Source organism: Tenebrio molitor, chromosome 4 (assembly GCF_963966145.1).
Source record: "Tenebrio molitor chromosome 4, icTenMoli1.1, whole genome shotgun sequence".
In the NCBI taxonomy this organism is placed as follows: Eukaryota; Metazoa; Arthropoda; class Insecta; order Coleoptera; family Tenebrionidae; genus Tenebrio; species Tenebrio molitor.
In genome coordinates, this window is record NC_091049.1 from 26,159,257 (window position 1) to 26,168,537 (window position 9,281).

At 33.0% G+C, this 9,281-nt stretch overlaps 1 long non-coding RNA gene across 1 annotated transcript; it reads left to right on the top strand.

Annotated features, from left to right (window-relative positions):
- The first annotated feature begins 8,390 nt into the window (after positions 1 to 8,390).
- On the top strand, positions 8,391 to 9,127 carry LOC138129816 (uncharacterized). Its single transcript, XR_011159397.1, has 2 exons — positions 8,391 to 8,688; positions 8,750 to 9,127. It is a non-coding gene; the product is annotated as an uncharacterized lncRNA (long non-coding RNA).
- Positions 9,128 to 9,281: the final 154 nt, after the last annotated feature.

Here is a 9,281-nt window from a genome sequence, read left to right on the forward strand (position 1 = left end):
TTGCCACGTCAAAAAATTTAAAATGAAACACCAAGTGAAGAGCTGTTTCCAGTATGTATATTCAAAATGTACTTCAATTTGTCAAATTTGTCTTATTAAGATACACAGATTTTGGATTTTTTTCTTTTCCATTTAAATTGTCAGAACTCGGCATAACCTCAATTAACTACATTTTTAACATAAGTCCAATTTCAATATTTTTCCAATTTTTTTTTGGTCTCTGTTTTTATATGATTTTTCGTCAAAATTCGGTTATTGTAGCTTCCAACAATTTTATCAAAGATCTCATTGCTCATATTTAGAACTGATTTTCTTTATTATAGTCTTATTCTTCATCGTGAATTTATACAAAAATGTATTTTCTGTTTATGAGTTATTTGTATATCAAGGCCGCGAAATCATTCTTTAACGTACTGAGAGAAAAATTGTGGCCGAGGCCGCTTGCGGCCGAGGCAGTACAATCTCGAGAATGTTAAAGGATTTCGCGGCCAAGGTGTACACAATTAAAATGACGTTAATGTCGAAGATTTTTTGCAATTGTCTTGTTAACATTGAGATTTCTGACTCACTCGGTATATCCAGTTATCGTCATATCAAAGTAATTCAAGCAGACACATAACATTATCACAGTTAGATTGTTTGGAAATATCACTGGGCGATACTGGTGCGTTCCATTTCATACGCCCAGAACTGAATTAAATAACTTAAGTACTTTTCTATTTAAGTCACTCGATTAATTATTCATTGTAGTGAGATTTTTCCAGATCGCGACTACAAATTGCAATCATAAATTTATCGCAAAGCGATTACTAAGTTGTTTTGCCAAAGACATCTAAAAATGCCTTTCGCGTCGGTTGTTTTAGACGAAGAATGTACTAGAAGTGGACATCACAGATCTCTTCATCCTTCAACCCGGATATTAACCAAATGTTTTTTTCCTCTACTCATATTTTTTTTCTAGTAGTGCGAAACAACAAATCAAATTTGTTGATAACAAGTCGTCCCAACTGTTCAAGTCAACGTTCTCGGACACAGATTTGCGTTCTGAAAATACATACTCCGGAAGATAACGATTAATGAAGCTGCAATCACTTCCGGCAAAACCATAGAATCACAATTGCTTGTAGATGAGCCCCATTAAGAGAACAATAACACCAATAAAGCGAGATATTGTCCGTTGTTTGTGACAAACAAGTTGCATCAGGTGCATCGGTGGTTGTCCAGATGCGGACTTTAAGACCAAACAGACGCATCCCTGTTGACACTGACCCAAAAACGGATAAAATTATCAGTTCCATGAGTAACACCCAATTAAATATTTGTGGCATCGAGATCCGCATTATCAATTTTTTAGTCAAACAAGACGATAGGTCAGAAAAAACATCTTCCAAATTAGAATTTTTCAAACGTCATCTCGACCTCTTATCGACAGTTATGTAAATTGGTTCGGCGATAAGGGGAAGAAGTGTTTGTCGTGGCGAGTAGACTTTGTAAATTTCCACTGGACCGGTGGAAAGTGGCGATTTGGGAGGCGAAGGAATCTTGTTGCCCTCTCATGGTAATCTTCCAATTACAATCCCCTTGTTTTCCTGTGGCAGGAAATGTGTTTAATTGACGTTTTATTTCGTTGGAGACGGACTCGCCGGCTCGGCTCGAAAATGATTGGCTTGATAAGACTCCAACAATGATCGCTTTGCAGAATCAGTTGTAACTATTATAGTATCTAATCATTTGGGATGGTTTTGATGGGATTCAATCTGTCTCGAGAACTGGACGATTCGAAAACTGGCAAATTAAAGACGTGTTTATTATCCATTAAACTACGGGGTGTCTTTTAATAATTGAGACAAATTTAGTGGGTTGGTAGTCCCGAATAATTGGTACGCCTAGTCATGTGTCAAAGAGTTGTCTGTTAATTCGCTTTCTAGGTTAATATTTGTGCAAATTAATAAATCGTGATTTATGTTGACTTTTGAACTCTCATATTTGAGTTTGACAGTCAAGCGTAAGCGTACCAACATAAAATCGTAAATCTGTTGCCAACAAAAATAATTTCAGTCGTCAAAAGTCACCCGGTATAAAAAATGTGTGACTATTTTTGATAGGTTGGTAGCACTTTAGAAGTATTGGTTTGGCATATTAAAAATCGTAAATCTGTTGCCAACAAAAATACATAATTTCAATCATCAAAAGTCACCCGGTATAAAAAATGTGTGACTATTTTTGATAGGTTGATAGCACTTTAGAAGTATTGGTTTGGCATATTAAATTTAAATGTTTATAAAGCACACGTTACTTTGAAAAATAAAATGGTCGCTTCAGTTGTACCAACCTGAACTGAATTTTATTTTGAATATACCAACGTAGAGAGTCAGAAATGGAGTTTGTCCCACAATATTTTTTGTATGGAGAAATACAAAATTGAAGAAGAATGAAGAAATGAATAGGTAAAAGTAAAGAAAAGGAAAAAAGAAAAGCATTTGGAATTTGGAAGAATATTCTCAATATGTAAAAAAATATTTAAAAAAAAATGTGAAATGAAACAAAGTGTTAACTTGGTTTATAAATGGGGGATCACCCATTAAAATTAATCGCAGAATTAATTATTACAGAAAGGTTATTTTGTAGCGGATAAACTTAGACTTTTACCGAAAAATGATTCCTCTGCAATTCCTCCAGACAAAATGTTTCTGATAAACTGAGTTCATTTATCTAGAAATTTTATTCGTATATTCAGTCACGTTCCCTTCCTTCAACAAGACAACACTTGACCTTACACGACACATCTTACAACGACTTCCTTATAAAGAGTTTCTGCTTAATTTCGGAGTATTATTTGATGAAACAGTTTGAGTTTTATTAAGACGCGATCGTTCTAAATTCTTTTTTAAGCACCCTTAATGAAAAAGGTAATTTTACGTACTCCCCAGCAGACGAAAAGTAATTGTTTTTCGGACGCACTTTTTTGGACGCTGGCCGTGGCGCCATCTGTTGGTCTGTTTAGTAAGTTAACAACGAAACCAACAAAACAGGGGAACATGCGTGACCAAATTTTAACCACGAGCTACTGGCTTCATGTTGAACTCGGAAATTTTTTTTTTTAAATTCTATGTCAAAAAATAAAATGACATTTATTTTTTGAGCTAAAAAATTTTTTTAATTACTTTTAGTCTTCTACGTTGTCCCACAACTCGTAGGTAAATTTCGGCACATTTTAAAAATTAACCGTGAATACTATATTTTTATTTTTTGACAGCATTTTTTAAATATTTTTTCCGAGTTCTACATGAAGCCAGTAGCTCGTGGTTAAAATTTGGTCATGCATTTCAATAACACCCTGTATATTCAAATTCCACAGGACTCTTGATATACGTTCATTTAGAAACACTTTGTATAATATATGAACAAATTTTCATCTTCTTTATTTCTTTTTCTAGTTTTTTTTAGTCTTTTGTATTACAACTTGTTCTTGTTAATTTTCATCATTTTTTTCATTTTTTCAGTTCTGCTTTTCAAAGGTGAATTCTATGCAATTGCACAACGGTATAACTACTAACAAAATTTATAATACGAGATCTAAAAGGATTAGTAATTATGCTATTGTAACTATAAATGTTTTAGATAGCGTTTTATCCACACAAAAATATTTAAACGCGAGACGATAGTCGAGCGTTTATTTTTTTTAAGCAACTAAAACACGAATGCATACAACGTTTTATCGACAATCACACTCATTTAGAATCAAAATTGCTGGAATTTCGTCTGATTTTGTCAAAAAATGATTTGACATTTCGCTCTGACAGCGGCTGTCACATCAAAAATCATTGAAATTAATTAAAAAAATATCGGGAGGTGTTGAATGGTTGCTACTTATTTTCGATTGTTTATCGACTCCATTTGTAAAAATTTGTGAAGTTGGTGAGAAATGCAAGAAAGTTATTCTGTTCCTGAGATAACCCTTGAGGAAGCTGAAGAAGCAACTCTCAATTATTGCCTGCGAAGTCCAGAGAACAGCATGAAAAAGTATTTTCTGAATTTAATGAATGGGAAGAAAAACAGGGGGTAATGACAATAAATGAGGAACTGATTGATTTAAGATTGTATTTTTCATTATCCCACTAGTGGAATAAAGTAATTTCATTATTCTACTAGTGGATAAAGTGGTACTTTAGACGGTTCATAAGTGTGGATAAAACTTCAATTATAAGATGATTGTGGATAAAAAAATATTAGAAATTTACTATACATTTTTTTTGTTCTTTTTAGAGAGATTATTTCGTATTCGATAAACTTTGATTTTTAACAAAAACTGATTGCTCTGCAACTCTAGACAAAATGTTTCTGATAAAATATCGGCGTCGGACATTTATCTAGAAACAAATTTATTTGTATTTAGTCATGTTCCCTTCTTTCAACAAAGATTAATAAAGAATGTTTGATTAATATGTTTCTCTGGACATTCTTTTTTTTTAAAGAATGAAGGCAAATTCATGGTGAAAAAAAAAACAAGATTTTTGACAATATTTAAATCAAATTGAAAACTTTTGAAAATGAGAGTTCGAAGAAATATAAAAGTAGTGTAAGAAAAGTTAAAAAAAAAAACAATAGTAAAAAAAGAAGACAGTATACAGGGTGAGTCTGGAGGAACGGCTGAAACTCCACGAGTGTATTTACACGTGAAATAATGTTAAAAAACTCATAAATGTTTTTATCCGATTTTCATTTGTTTTCAAGTGACAGCGCAATTAAAAATTTTATCCGTATAAACCCAACTACAGGGTGTCTCAAAATTGGCGAATTCCGAATTCAGAGCGTTGTAGGGGATCACTTCAGTAGGCCAAATATGGAAATAAAAAAAAATCGGAACTCCCCCCACAAAGATACATTGGTCTGAAGGTACATTCTTTGAAGTGCGTTTTCTTCAAATACAGGCTGAAAAGTGCAGTGTTTATTGTTATTTTTGAAATATAGCTTTACTTTGGTGTAAAAAAATCTTAAATTTTTGTAATTTTTCTTAAAAATGGAACGGCACCGTAGCTAGAATAGTATTTTGTGACTGTGGATATGAAAGCTGCTATGTATTGAACAAAATTAAAATGCTTATATCTTCTTCAGGAAGAGTGATTTTTTTTTCTAAGTATTTTTCGAGCTCCACTGGGTCCTTCCCTACCACGCTCTGAATTCGGAATTCGCGAATTTTGTGACACCCTGTATAATCGGATCGAGTTGGATCAAACACTAATTATAGTTTGGTATAATTAAAACCCTTTTTTTGGGGTAAAATAATATTAAAGAGTTGTTGGTAATTGTTCACTTTAACTACTTCTGCAATTTTCGCGTTTTTTCTGGCTAGACAGCCTCAGGGCGTCCTCCTACATCGTTTCCCACCATTCAAACCTTGTGCAAATGAATTTTCCTTACCCTTTAGTTATACTAAGACATTGGTGCGACCTTGACGCGACCTTGAAACACAACAAGAGAGAAAAAAAGGCATTTGCACAGGGTTTGAATGGTGGGAAACGATCTAGGAGGACGCCCTGAGGGTGTCTAGCCAGAAAAAACGCGAAAATTCCACAAATAGTTAAAGTGAACAATTACCGAGTTGTTTTTTGTCATCGCTGAATTCCCTATTTCTCCGACTATCACATTCACACATCGTTTCTTGTTTTTACAGCACATGCTTTATAATCATCTTCACCTTCTCGCTCCATATTGTAAGCTCGACGTTTGCGTATGTTTGTTATCCTTGCAGCCTATGTAGGTTCCAACAATAAACATGTTCTTATGTCGCTAAATTACTGTTTAACTGTTTAATGTACTCCTACCGACACTGTGTTAATGTTATAGGTATCGATAAAACACAAACACATTATCTGCAAGTGTGGAATTAATTCAAAATCTCCTGTAATGGGCATAGACAGGTGTCGTCCAAGTGTACATCTTTTTTATCAATTCTAGGTCAATTACAAAGAAAATAAATGTATTTCCAGAACCACTCCGTACCATGTATGTTTGTTGTGATATTATTTTTTTTTAATTTCTTATCTTGCTGGTGTTACATTAATTTGTAAGATATTATTTATAACAAATACAATAAATATTTGTTAGGAGAAAAATAACCCGAATTCTTATCGTATTTCAAAGAAGTAATATTGCTCTTTGTCTTTGTCAGAGAGACAGTTCTTTGTGTGAACTTCCGCGTTTATTGTTTTTATACTGTAAAAATCCATTGACAAATTTTCACAAAAAGTCACGATCTCTTGATATCCTTGAAAAACCAATACAGAATTTGACAATATTGCTGCTCAGAACAACAAAAGATAGCTTCAGAAGAAATGTTCAGAAATGTAGGTTCTCATCTGCATTCTTCCATAAGTGTTGTACAGGGTTAATATAAATTATTGTCCCATCGCAGTTGGCGTGGAAAACCACACAAATTTTGAATGTGCCGCCAGCCTCGCAACGTTAGACAAACTAGTAAACAGATTTCCACTACCGCCAGTATCGCCCCCTATCGGCGATACTCATGTTATGAGGCTTGCGGCACATTCAACTACGTCACCAACGCCAACTGCGACGGGACAATCATTTATAATAACCTTGTATTTTCACTCACTAGGATGACTGTTAGAATTTAGAAACGATGTACAAAAAGGTTATCAGAGAGAGAATTGTGGTGACAGATGCTAAAGTGATTTTTTATGTTTATCACTTTAAGAAAATTTTCACTTGCATGTGAATTTTAATTTCGTAATCAATGTCGTGGAATTAATGATAACACTAATTCCACGAAATATGATATTTTCCTACAGTGATTATCACAGATTTATAAAATCATAACATAAGACAAGAAGAAGATTCCATGCCATTTTGTGACCACAGTACACTTATGTAAAATATTTACTTTGTAATATCGTCAGGTCATCGTGCTTCTGTTGTGACCCTAACCTAGGAGTAAGAGATTAGGAAAATTTAGACACTATTTTTGGAAATCGTAATCACTCAAGACACTTTTTGGATCATTTCAAAAATAGTTTCTGAAGTCGGTCGTTAAAAGGAAAACATTTTGGACAAGAAATTTTGAAAAATCCGAGAACTGGAGTACGGTTTGTCCGGTTTATTCGTCCGTCTTGTTTTTATTTATTTCAAAATGTCGAAAAATTCCTTGACAGATGATTTTCTCCAGATCATCGTTGGTGCAGCTTCGCATTTCAACGCGTTCGAGAAAATGACATTGAAAAACTTTTCAAACGAGCTTTGTAGATTACTGCACAATGTAATAATTATTGAATTTGAACTGTTTCATCATTACCGAGGCTTCTTTTCAGATTACATCATTTGGTAACAAGAGATAACATCGATAAGTTGCATTACGTTATTTATTTTTTATTACAAATAAAAGTGGACCTAAAATGGATACCTGTGGTATGATTAGGACATTGATCGTTGACACTGACAGCAACAGTTATTAGTATGACACTTTACTCCAGATGCATACTTAATTTATTCTACTACCTTCTTTTCATTATTTAGAAAAAAATTCTTCGAAAATTAAAATGAACTTTCTCAGAACAAAAAAAAATGTCAAAATCATTTTACATGTTTAGAACGACGCTGGCGATTAAGGAAAATTTCTGAAATCAGTACGATTAACATAAACAAATAAATTGTGACTTTTTGATTATCTAATCATTAAAAATTAATCAGAAATCAGAATGCCATTTTTTGGCAAGTTTTCAAGAAATGTCAACTTGACGTTTTAACAGTCACTCTCAAGGAGATAACCTAAACGAGGTAGGAAATGTCTACTTTCTGTAGAAGTAGCAGAAAAACTGGCAGTTGTATTTTTTTTAAGAAGATAATAATTTTCATATTTTAAATTGATGGAAGTGATAGAAATAAAAATAATTTTTAAGAATTTACATACAGCTGAATTTAAAAAAAACGGAAAACGAAATTTTTCCTAATGTAAATTTGGTTTTAAATATTTGTCAATTAATTGTCTACTTGACACTACCTATCAAATAATTTTTTTAAATGACATTGAATTATTTATTTATAAACTGACATACCGTCAAATAATTCTAACGTATTTCTAAAAGCCATTTTCAAACTATGACAAAAATGAAAAATAACGGGTAATTTTTTTTTCAATTCCCGTTTTTTTTTTTAAATTTCGCTGTATGGCGTAGACCATGGTAATTACACAATGCTTAACATTAAAGTTTTTTCTTTAAACAAATAGTTTTATAAAAAATCTTAGATAAAGTTCATTCCCGTTAGATTCTCCTCATCAAGGTCAAATTATTTCATTTTTTGGCAGTGTGATTTTTACTTCAATAATAATATTAGTTGTGTATGTCGGTTGTCGGCAATGCGAGCTGATAAAACAAAGTAACCATGGACCACGGCATGTTATGCGTAGAATGTAGAGGTTAGGTCGGGATTGGCATTTTTCAGTTCTTGGCTACATTTAATTCACGCAATTTTCAAATTAGGAAATTAGCTGTTAATAAAACCTTCTTTTTTCTTTCGGCCATGGTAAAATTAACCACGAATAGGATAGGAATTGGATTTGATAAAAAAATCTGTGACTTATTTCACACATCAAACTAAACTAACATTCAAAATCAAAGACGTCAAATCTCTTTAACAAGATAAATGTGAAAATTACCAAAGGATGCGCAGGTTTGCAACATGACACCGTGAATGAACTTTAGATTGAATTTTTTTTTTTTCATATCCACAGTTGGTCACATCGACAAATCAAACATATGGGTCATATGGACCTGTCAAGCTGGCAACCTCTTCTTAAAATGTTATTAATGAAATGTCCTGAGGGCAAGATCTGATGACACCAAGTTGGGCGAACTGTCAATACAACCCCAGCACATTTACTTGTTCACTTCGGGAAGAAATTGGAGGGTTGGAGCTGCAAACGACAATTGCTGTTATGGAAAATGCCGTTCTTCATCCATGATTAAAAAAGGAATTTTCGGTATTTTATGGTATAGAAAAATACGAACAGTTAACAAATAGAAAATTTATTCATTTTGTAAATGATAAAGCGACTTCTGTATGATGTGTATTATGTTTTTGTTAATAATGAACAGATTCGGACATCTGACATTTACAGCATTTTCCCTAATTACTGTTATCCATAAAACAGCATTTTCTTTAAGAGTAACTGACACCTGAAGTTTTCCAGTTCTTCAAATCCTAATAATCTTCTCACCTTTTCATCATACATTACGCAAGTCGTAAAACTGTTAGAATCATGA